Source organism: Dermacentor variabilis, chromosome 4 (assembly GCF_050947875.1).
Source record: "Dermacentor variabilis isolate Ectoservices chromosome 4, ASM5094787v1, whole genome shotgun sequence".
In the NCBI taxonomy this organism is placed as follows: domain Eukaryota; kingdom Metazoa; phylum Arthropoda; class Arachnida; order Ixodida; family Ixodidae; genus Dermacentor; species Dermacentor variabilis.
In genome coordinates this window covers 2,345,072-2,356,520 of record NC_134571.1, presented here as the reverse complement: position 1 = coordinate 2,356,520, position 11,449 = coordinate 2,345,072, and the positions used below count along the sequence as shown (strand labels likewise).

The 11,449-nt window shown below is 43.5% G+C and overlaps 1 long non-coding RNA gene across 1 annotated transcript; it reads left to right on the top strand.

The window, feature by feature from the left end:
- Positions 1-626: 626 nt before the first annotated feature.
- LOC142577694 (uncharacterized) lies at positions 627-2,959 on the top strand. Its single transcript, XR_012827045.1, has 2 exons — positions 627-695; positions 2,738-2,959. It is a non-coding gene; the product is annotated as an uncharacterized LOC142577694 (long non-coding RNA).
- The last annotated feature ends 8,490 nt before the right edge of the window (positions 2,960-11,449 follow it).

The following is an 11,449-nucleotide window of genomic DNA, read 5'->3' as shown; positions in this document are numbered from 1 at the left end:
GTTAAATACATTGCGCTTCGTTTTTCGTCAACAATGTGAATATGTTTAGGTGTTACCCGCGACAATTCTTGATATATGGGCTCTTCTGCCCTGCGAGTTTTCGTCATTACTTCTATACAAGGGTTCTGCTTGCGTTCAGCCGTTCAGCACTACCGCGCTCCACGACTTCCGCAACAAGTCAGAACTTTGCCCTGCTTGTTAGCCTGTGGTTAACGTAGCACGAGCCAACCGAAAGGAGTGCATTCGAAGACGACGTGCTGGCTGTAATGCTGAACCAGACTGAACTTCCCCTATTTTGTGTCCTTTTGTTCTTACGTGTGCGCGCGTGTGTGTCAGTGACTATGCAGTTTGTAGCGTTCCCACTTTATAGCAAAACAAAAAATATAACTGCAGTGTTTACTTCATCTATACAATTCCAAATTAAATCGTCTGCTGATGTACAAATTTCACTTGTGTTTTGTTCTAAATAAGCAGCAAAACCTTTAACCTAGTAGGTGCTTCATCTGGGAGTGAAGTCACGACAGCTTGGCATTTATTAATGAATGACTGTGACCGGGTCACCTTATTTGTAATTGCAAATTTGCCTTTCAACTGACTTGATGCTATCTTATTTTGTCCCTTTCACTCTATAGGCGGCTGGACATCCTTCTTGTACCTTGGCACTAGCTGGATGACGGGACCTCATCATGATCAGTGTAAGCCAATGTACTGTACCCTCTCTGGTACTCCCAGTGCTTTTTATATGGGTTAAGGCAAGGGAGCGCTTCGTGGTAAAATAGCTAGTTGGTGTCTCACAAATGGCCATTTTTTTGCACTGGTCCATTATAAGCTGCCACTATTATAACCAATTTCTCAGTGCCAGTGTACATACACAGTTCTACTGATAATTAGTTTCCCTAAGCCTTACAAAATTTACCTGTAGGTAGTCATTGCTATGTAAGAACTCACAAATTAACTCTGATGTGTCATAGAAGTATTCCATACATGAGTAAAAATGTTCTACAACAGTGTACGTTACACCTTACTTCCCTAATGCACAAATGTATTCAAGCCAGTATTTGATTAGTTTGGTATTCTAAATGCTTTCTGTGTGATTTAGTTTCTTTACAGGAACTTACTGTACAGCATCAGCAAGCAGTCTAATTTAAGATTTATGTGGGCTGTAAAAGGTGTGCTTTGCCGCTAGAATTGATAAAACATGGGCCAAGGCTTCCATACAAGGACAAACTTCAATTTCGCTCTACCACCATCAGCACTTGGCTGGCGCTTGCAAAATGAATCACATCAAGTAGCTTGTGCCAGACTGTTTTTTAACCTTATTGTGAGGAGATCACAAAGTGATCTGTGGAGGTGCCTGCGTCTGAGATATAGATTGCGCTGCAACATATGTGCGTGTAGAACAGGCATGATGCTGAGGGTTCCAGCAGTTTGCAGAGGTGCTTTTAAAATTTTGTCATAACTGCAATTTTACCTGTGCTGTTTTTTATCACCTATTTCAATAATATCATTGGAGGCGTTATCAGAATTTATCAATCTATTTGCCCTGGCCCATTAGCCTGCTACATTTGCCTTTTCACTAGGTGGGCAATTATTCCGCATGGACCATTACTTGAATACACCTTTTTGTGTGCAGTGGCTTCTCAGTTGCAAGTCAGCATAGATGCTCAGAATTACCTGAGGCTATAGATACACTGATGAATTTGCCACCTATACGAATCACTTTGCACTTTCTCACGCAAACAGCATGCTAATACTTCCAAGTCAGTGGGCAATGTTATTGTTTGATCACATCATGAGATACTTTCAACTTTGTATGACGCATCATCCAAGGTGTTGCGTCATTTGTGTGAGGTATTGCCCGAAGCCAATTAGGGTCACATGAAAATATATCAACAAAGTGATTGATCCAGCTAGGAGTGTTGCTTTGAAACACTACTTTATCACCAGTCCTCCTTTGCATGCTACCTGCTTACTCTATACTGTGTCATGTTTAAGTTTGAAAGAAAGGCAACAGCTAGGCAGTGCAAAATGCCAAACTTGCTTTTAGTTCAACAATATAAAACGCTATTTAACTTTTTAATTAAGTTATTACATCATTTACCTGCAGAGTGAATTACTGTTTTAAACTGATTATATTTTGCAGGAAGCTTCTCAGACTTGTTTGACAGGTTGATAAGTGGCTTTTTAGCCACAAAACACCATACAATAAATTAAAGGCTGACTTTGACTCTGCTATGCAACTTAATGACTATATGCCACGAACAAGGTCTCTGAGTTGTGGCGCTGGCTAACACTCCCAGCATTCGACTAGGACACATAAATACCCAAGAAAGTGGACGGGAAAACGACGCCGCTGTAGCTCAATTGGTAGAGCATAGCACGCGAAATGTCAAGGTTGTGGGTTCAGTTCCCACCTGCGGCAAGGTGTTTTTTCATCCACTTTAATTTCCATTAATTTATCGTTTCCTTATTTAATTTATCAAGCACAAGTAATTTCCCCTATGTTGTCCTTGGTGTCAGTGTTTGTTGGCTTCTTATGATAGGAAATATACTAGTCATTTTAAACATCATCGCATACATACCTTAAGATACCCGTAATTTAAGAGAAATGAGTGCTTAAATTTATTTTGAATGTGAGCCACAAACTTCTTACTTAGCACAATATATATTGCTAATTGAAGTTCCAATTTCAACATTCCCATTTCTTCCCTTGCCCTTTTTTTCCTGTTCTGTGCAGGTATTGCTTTCCTATGTCTACAAGAACCGTCACGCGTGGCCTGTGACAGCAAGCTTTTGTGGGCAGCCAGTTCCTCTCCTACGAAGGCTGGCTTACTCTGGCAGCGGCGGCAATCATCTTCAAGATTTATCCATGATCACCTTTGCTGCTATTTGTCACTCTTGTTAATTACACTTTCTGCATCTTTTCTAATTTATTAGGTAATAAAGTATGAGTATGTGACATGGTGTGAAGTTGATGCCTTGCTGCATTTTCGCTTGCAATCACCTTTTATGCATGAAAAGCTCATCATACAGTTTATGCAAAAAAATAACAGCATATTATGATTTATCTTTCAGTTCTTGTAACATGCAACATACAAGGAATTCACTAATGTATGGTATGCTGAAGAACTCGCCATTATTTCTGCGTGATGCTGTGCAAGCATGTGGCGCTACCTTACAAGAGGCACCCAGAAAGTAAGTTACAATTTACTTTTAAATGAAGCATGGACATCAGAAAAAATATATTTATATTGCTAGTTAGAGTGGTTCGCAGAGTGTTTTTCCAGATGTGCACTATCCTTTATTTCTTAACTCATTGCAGCACAGTGTTCTGTTTCGTACACTGGTGTAAGGCTATTGTGCCCCCTGTAGCTGAAACAAGGATGTAATTTTTGCCTGAACTGCAGCATCACTGACAAAATTTTTCTTTGCTAGAAACTATTTCAATTTGGTGGAGACCCAGCAGGGCGAAGTTTTGTCAATAATGACGTGTTTCACGCAGAGATGTTCTTGTTTAGGTCAATGAGTGAACATTGGAATTATATCAGCATACAATACAGACTTTGTTTTATTTGCAAAATAATTCTGACAGGTGGCATTCAATTGATTGGTCTAATTAAAAAGCACAAATTGACCAATGAGGCTGTACTACACTATTCCCATGGTTCACACTGGAAAAACTACCTCTGCATCACTCTATCCGACAATATAAACTTTTTTTTTCTGATGTCCATGCCTCGTTTAAAATAAATTGTAACTGTGGGCAAACGTCGTGTTACTGTAACAGCTGCCGCAAAAAATTGAGGGAATGTCTAATAAAAGTCTTCAGTTGTTCTTGTCAAGCTGTCCATTAGCCAACTTTTAGCGTAACGTTAGCAGGGCTTACTGAAGTACTTCTAGACGTCCATGGCTACAAAATGTCTTGATCAAGACAGCTACTAGGCTTTTGAATTAGCCGTTCAAGACATCTTTTAGACATCAAATAGCTGCTTGCGTGTTTCGTGGGAAGTGCCGGCTACCTACCCTTGAATAATTCGAACTAGTGTTCGGCACCCAGTTGTCCCTCCGTATGGCTCTCAACCACTGTTCCCGTAGCGCCATGTCTGCCGGAATCTCGTGGAAAGAGATGCCTGATATCTTGCTTTTCCCATCTGAGCGGCAAAGCGGCACACAGCAGTATGCCATTAAATCCTGCAAGGCAATGGTCAGCGGTTTAACAATGGTTTAACAATGCGCTTCAATATTACAGTCGTATGCTTAAAATTTTCAGTGCAACCACACAAATTCGTCGAGCGCGCTCAGCGCAATAACAAAACTAAGATCTGTCAGTCTGAGAAAATGTGCCCACAAATTTTCGAATTGTACACACAGTACGCCACAGACAGATATATGACTTTATGCAGGCTACAAATAACAGGTGGATCAGCATGCGTTGAGCGTCGCCGATTTTCGGTGCCTAAAGCACGAAGTCAGCGCCTAAGCAGTGCCGTTACAACAACGCACGCCAGCAAGCTTTTTTGCACGTGCGAGCCAAAGAGACTAAATTGCCACTGTACAATGATCAAAATACGCGCATGCGACTGGCCGACAGCGCGGTGCAGCCGCGGAAGACGAGTGCACACGACCCCGACGTGACTAGCGCCACCACTCGGCGTTCAGTAACGTAACAAACCGAGGTGCGCCGACGGCCGCGGAGGGTGCATTCGGCAGGCACAGAAAAAATAGAGGAGGCTGTGGCAAAGCGGAGGGCTGGCGGAGGGAGAAAAATTGGGACTGCCATAGAGTTAGTAGAACAACTGCAATTCAGTAGAGAGAAGTCTGGGATAATAGTATATAATGAAGAAAGCGGGAAACATTGGAAATAGAAGGCACTAAGACTGATCATGTTGAAAAATACAAGTATTTGGGCATATGGCTAAACGTGGGCAAAAAATACTTGGAAGAACACGAAAAAAATATGATTGAAAAAGTGAAAAGAAACTCAGCTGTAATGAAACACAAGACACTGTGGAACCATAATAGGTACGTGGTGGTTAGAGGGGTATGAAAAGGGGTTATTAGCCCCGAGAACGAACTACAGGGGCGCTGCGAGCGCCGCTCGCGTGACGTCAGGGCACGGACTCGCGCCTGTGGTCTGCTGCAGTTCGGGTACAGTGATAGCAGTGATAGTTCGGCCGGTGACCGAGTACTTCCTGCGGTGTTTTCGTTTGTTCGCCGTCGTTCTCTCTGCTTGTATACTTATGGCGGTCGTCTCAAATATATTCTTACGACGTATTCTTTCGCGAAACTTTACTTAAAGAGTTCACTTCTTAGACGAGAATGCAGCTCTCAAAGGCAACGCTACAGTGCCAGCCGAAGGAGCACAGACCAGCCCATTGCCGGTTTTTCATGCGCGGATCCACAACCGCAAATACGTAGCACATAAGAATCCACAGTTATGATAACATACCTGCTGCGGTGCAACAAATATGTCACAAACGCTGGCTATATATGACTTCTACAAAAGTTACTTCTATTTTAATTCGCTAGAACAGGTTTGCTCACGACGAGTGGTTCATGGCATAATATCGAATTTTATGAATTTCTTCAGAGAAACGCTCGGCAGTAACACGAGGACTTAACTAACACTGCAGTTTGATTCTACAAGCACCACTTGCTTCTTTATCTGCTTCTCAAGATTAGGCGGTTCTTCACGTGTTTATTTTAAGTGGCGGTCATTTGAAGTAAAACTAATGAAGACTTACAGCTATTTGCAGAATACGAAAAGCAATGTACCAATATATATTCACTTTTTCGTGCTACATGTTCAACTCGATCACTTGAGAAATTTACTGGTGCTTGTTGCTTAAGGAATATCCATGACGAATCTGTTTGGCGAACTGACGCAGGCTGCTGGGCCCAAATTTTTTAGTGAAATGTGCCTTTTGGACCGTATAGTTACAGCCAGAAAGACGACGGAGCGTCAATCATACGTAGCATGAGACATATTGAAAATATCATAATTCCTCGGTGGAGGGTCTAAAATCAAGTGAAATATGCAAGGCTTGTGGTGTTTTCTTTATGACGGTTTGCAAGGTTCTCTTTTATGTACCGACGAAGCGAATAGTTCTCCGTTTGTATAATTAAACAACGCTGGACCGAGACGTGGTGAGGACGAAGGTGCTTGAATTTTCCTTTTTTAGGCAATCTAAGCTGCGCTGTAGTACCTCGAGAATACTTTAGGCATTCCCAATGGCGCTGTGAAAAAATGCTTTATGGTTTCAATTCGAAGTTGTAGTGAACTGATAAGTTTCACGAACAATGGGTGCCTCGCCACACCGACAGTCGGGTGCTACCGTTGCGTGAGGGGTGTGCCATACTGTCGATAAAGGCTACTGAGAGCCACCATGAAACATTTCATCGCTTGCAATTGATTGGCTCTCGATCTTAACCACGAAACTTTCCTCTCAAGTGATTGCTACTATGGTATTTGTGAATTAACTACGTAAATACTCTAAATGACGTGCCGTCATGTTAGCAGCCATTAGCAATTAGTTTTTTGGAGGCCTGTTTCAGAGATGTTTTGTGAAAGTAGCACCAAACTTTTTCATAAGAAACAGTCAAGTATGGCAATTTAATAATGCGTAAAAGAAAGAGATAGGCGCGCATTAATGCGCGCCTATCTCTCTTTTTAAGCCTTAATAAATATCCATACTTGACTGGAACGAAACACCAGAGTAATAACAATCATGACGGCAGCTTCGCTGGGCAGTGTCTTTCTAACGCGGATAACATGTTGATGCCATTTACCAAGATTTTTCTTCCATGTAAAATGTAATGTATCTCATAGCTAAATACTAAGGGAGTGTTAAGTGTTTAGCGAAGCATCATACACAACTTCGCGTGTTAATTTGCAGACATTCTTTTTACGCAATATTTATGGACGGACACGACGCATACATGCATTGTAAAACCAGTAGACCCCTTCAACGCTACATAGCTTGCGGTATCCAAGCCGTAAATTTTCTCGACTCACGCGCTTTTGAAGAAGAAGCTGTGGTTCAGGCAGGGCAGCAGAAAGGAGCCGACATGCCCTTCAATAAGCACGGCTCCAGCCACCCGTGCCCCGAGCACACCCGAAGGGAACGAGCGCGCGCGGCAACCGAGCGAGCCGCAGCGAGCGGCGTCCTGGCCGTGACTTCACTCGCGAGAGGGCTCCAGTCCAAATTCTCGCCACTAATGGTACCAGCCTCACACTCGGAAATTCAGTACTGTGCATATGAAATCGGAAGTGCAGGCACGCATGGAAACAAGACAGAGAAGTGTAGGCAGGTTGGCCTTAGGAGAGCACGGGAACACCCCTAATGAGGGAGTGCAGGGGGACATGGGATGGACGTCATTCAAAGATAGAGAGGCAATAAGTAAGCTAAAATATGAACAGAGACTCGCAACACTGGGGGTGGGAAAAGTGTACAAATATCTATACATGAAAAGTTTGAACACAAAGTGGACACTCAGAACTAGGAAGCTGAGCATTAGATACCTACAGCCGAGGGAAAGGGTCCAACGTGGTTCTAGTGTGGGAAAGGAGGTGAAGGAGACGGAAAGAAAAAGGTGGGAAGAAAGAATGCTCGGAAAGCCAGCGCTAGGAGATAAAAAGAGAACTCTTATTTGATAACTCGCGGGGCAGCTCGCTATTATTCGAAGCTAGGACGGGGGCTTTGAGAACGAAAACATACAGGGCTAAATCTGAAGAGATGGACCTTTTATGCACAGCTTGCGGAGCCGAAACTGAGACGACAGTGCTGAGATGCACAGACCTGCGCCCGACTCTGGCTGAGGGAACAGTGACAGATGTGGAAGGGGCATTAGGTTTTCCCGGGAACGAGGGAAAATAGACGAGAAAAGAGTGGCAGTAACGAAGGGGAGGCTAGAGGATTGGGGGAGGTAGTCAAGGGAGAGATAATACCATAAATCGTGGAGCTAATTTCTTCTATACTATTTTAGATATTTATTTTGGGGGGAAGAGGGGAGTGAAAACTAGGTTAAGGAGAAGGGGATATAAAGACAAAAATAGAAGGGGGAGCAAAAGGCTAGGTGGCGCCAGCCGCCGCCCCTTACAAAGGGTGTAGCCGCCATCCATCTATCCACACAACACACTTCTATAACACACCATAGAGCTTCCTACAAAAATTACTAGAGGGAACTCTGGCGCTAGTCTCTACGGGAGCTGCAATGGGAGCTGTTGTCCCAGCATGGGAATTATGGGAAGTACATGGACTTGCCTAAACTCCGTCTTTTTGGCTTCAAACGGCTTTGTGACTTTGTAAACTCGTCATTTTCAACAGTATATTGCGCAATAAATAAGTAAATAAACATCATTAAAATTGCCCGACGACAGTATTCGAACACATGCAGGGACTCTAACACAGAAGCCTGATATTGAAACCATTAAGCCACGGACGCATGTATCGACAAGCGAATGAAACGCCCTTGACGCCCTTATAAATTTATCGCGGGCATGCCAGTGCCTTGAGACGCTTGGCGCGTTTCGATTTAGCCACATGGACAAGCTCAATCGTTGCAAGTAATAGCAATTGTACGCGTTCCCGGCGTCTTCTGCACTTCGAAGAATATAGATTGCGCTGAAATATACGACAATAAGATTTATATACCGTAATATACAAAGCCACAAGAACGTTTGAATCCACAAGCACGAAGATCAGACAAATCCATCTACTTCCCCATAGAGTTTCCTACAAAATTTGTAGGAAACTCTATGTACTTCCCATCATTTCCATGGTAGGACAACGAGTGCAGCGCCAGAGTTCCCTCTAGTAATTTTTGTAGGAAACTCAATGTATTACGCCAGTCAAGCCTCCTTTACTATAGATGCCTGCCGCGTCGCTAGTCTTCCCATTGGAGCGGAGGTTCCCGTAGTTCAGGGTAGTCGCGGACATAGAGTTTCCTACAAGAATTATTTTTGTAGGAAACTCTATGGTCGCGGAGAGACACCGCTCGCAGCCGACCCACTTCCTGTTGCGAAGGAAGTGACGATTACTAGGCTGGCTCGTGCTCGACCAATGCGAGGACCAGGACGAGAGACCGCGAGTCCTGTGCCTCCAGGATCGCAACGGATGCCGCTAAAATCTCGGAGGCAGGGCTACGTGATTTAGGTTTGCAGCGGCCACCGCAGCTAACGCTCGCAACCGACCCAGGTTAACCCGGGTGGGAAAGAGTAAAGAGGAAAGAGACAGGAACCAGCTTCTCGGCTCACGCGGCACGCATCTAGTAAAGGAGGCATTGCACCAGTCAGAACCACGACCTACTGAACTCCACACCTGCACAGATCTCCCTGCCATAGAGTTAGCTCCCTGCTCCAGCACGCCTAGTCTAGTTCGCCCATTTTGCCGCTAGGGACAGAGCTTACCAGCAGAGTGGCGCTAGTTCGCTGTCGTCTGCTTCTGCGATCTGTTCAGCACTCGTCTTGCCACTTCAGCTGGCACAAAGCGCTTGTATTGGCGGTAAAGGACTAAATTCACAAATATACAAAGAAGACAGATATTTACGAATGCTTTGCGTTTGAATAGTGAAACTAGAAGAGGAGGAGCGGTGCAAGAAATGTAAACAACGAGCATAGGTGGCAGCTGCAATACTAGATCGACGGCATAAATTTCCCTTTCCTATCCTCCGTAAGAGACAGGAAAAATTGTTTTAAAAAATTTATAGGATGATCTAGCTTTTTTGAGTTAATTACAGATAGCCTAATGTCGTAGATGACATTAGGATTTACTGCTGTGTGCCGTAGTGAAAGGCAGATATATGATCTGGTAAAAGTATAGTAAAAGTATTCACGAGTATAAGTCCTCCGCACAATATGTGCAATATAGGTTGATCGATTCTGTTTCAAGGAAAGGTGAGCGTATCTTGTTTTTAATGCCGTTGGATGTCTAGCCCAGTAGAAAGCTTGCAAAAGCAATCCCAGTGCTTTAAAACGTGCTGCACTGCAGGCATTAAATCGTGTCACGGAACTCTTTTCAAATTGTAAAGCTAGCTCGAGTGCTCCTATCTAAATACATGTAAAAGGAGAATTCGTTTTTCTCGGCAACCACTGCACCAAGTTTGACGAGGTTTGTTGCATCTAAAAGAAAAACTTTGAATCTAGTGACTGTTGTTTTCGAATTTTTGAGTTAGGTTGTCGATTTTTTATTAGGAATTGGCAAAAATCGAGAATTTTCAAAAAACAAAGCTATCAAGTTTACAACTCTGTAACTCAACAACTAAAGATGATAACACAATTCCGTGAATTGCAACTAATAGTATATTTAAAGCGGACAAAACTGATATGTTACACATTAATATGAAAAAAATTTAATAATAGGGAAATAGAACTTTTGCAAAACCCTTGTAACCAACGTAACACATTCACGTAAGATGTAAAATTACATGTTAAATTTGTCCGCTTTGAATGGTCTAATGGATGCCGTTTACAGAACCGCGATATCAGTTGTCGATGCAGAGCTATGAATTTGTAAACTTCGTGCTTCTATTTTCTTCAAACGGTCAAATATTTGAAAATCGTTTTAAGAAAATTCAAGCCCTAAATCGAAATTCCGCTCCGAACATTCACTAGAACTTAATCTTCTCTTTGAAATGCAACAAATTTCATTAAAATCGGTCCAGGGGTTATCTCATAACGTTTTTGCGTTTTACATGTATTTGAATAAGCCGCGCCGGGGTTGGGCTCGAGCTCGAGCTAAAGCTTCCTCTTAAATTTAAAATGAGTAGTAATCGTTCTGTCGTCGAACATTACGGTGGTTTCTAAAGAGCGCAGAAGCGAATTTTACAACGTGTACAATGAAACTGTTGTGTACACTGCGAACTCTATGCTTGAAAAAGGCAATATGAGCGGCTATATAACGCGACAGCGTTAAGGAGCTCGTGTCGCAGAAAAGCCGGTGTCGTCGGTGTCGGCGTCCGCGGCGTTAGCCATGAGCGATAAATCCCAGAAGGCACTTCATAAATAAGAACATCTTGCAAGATGGGCTGGTGGGAATCGAACCAGGGTCTCCGGAGTGTGAGACGGAGACGCTACCACTCAGCCACAAATTTTCTTTTTTTTCTTTAAAAAAGATCAGCCACGAGTTCGTTCCTTCAAAACGGGACAAAATCGCCTCTAGTGAATGCGGTGTTGCCTTAGAAATGTGCCGTAGAAAGTTATACTGCGGTGTATATCGGTAATTATGACCATGTAACTTACAGAAGTCGCAGTTTCACGAGTAGCGAAGTACGTTTCCGCTAAACTTCTTCTGCGCTCTGTGCACACGCAGAGCCATCTTGCGGCAAACACAGAAGACCCCTCCTCGCAATGTACGGCGCAGCCCCGACACGTGGCGCGCCACTCGTAGGCGGACGAGTGGCGCGCCATGAAGGCGGACGCGACATGACCGCGTCCGCCTTCATGGCGCGT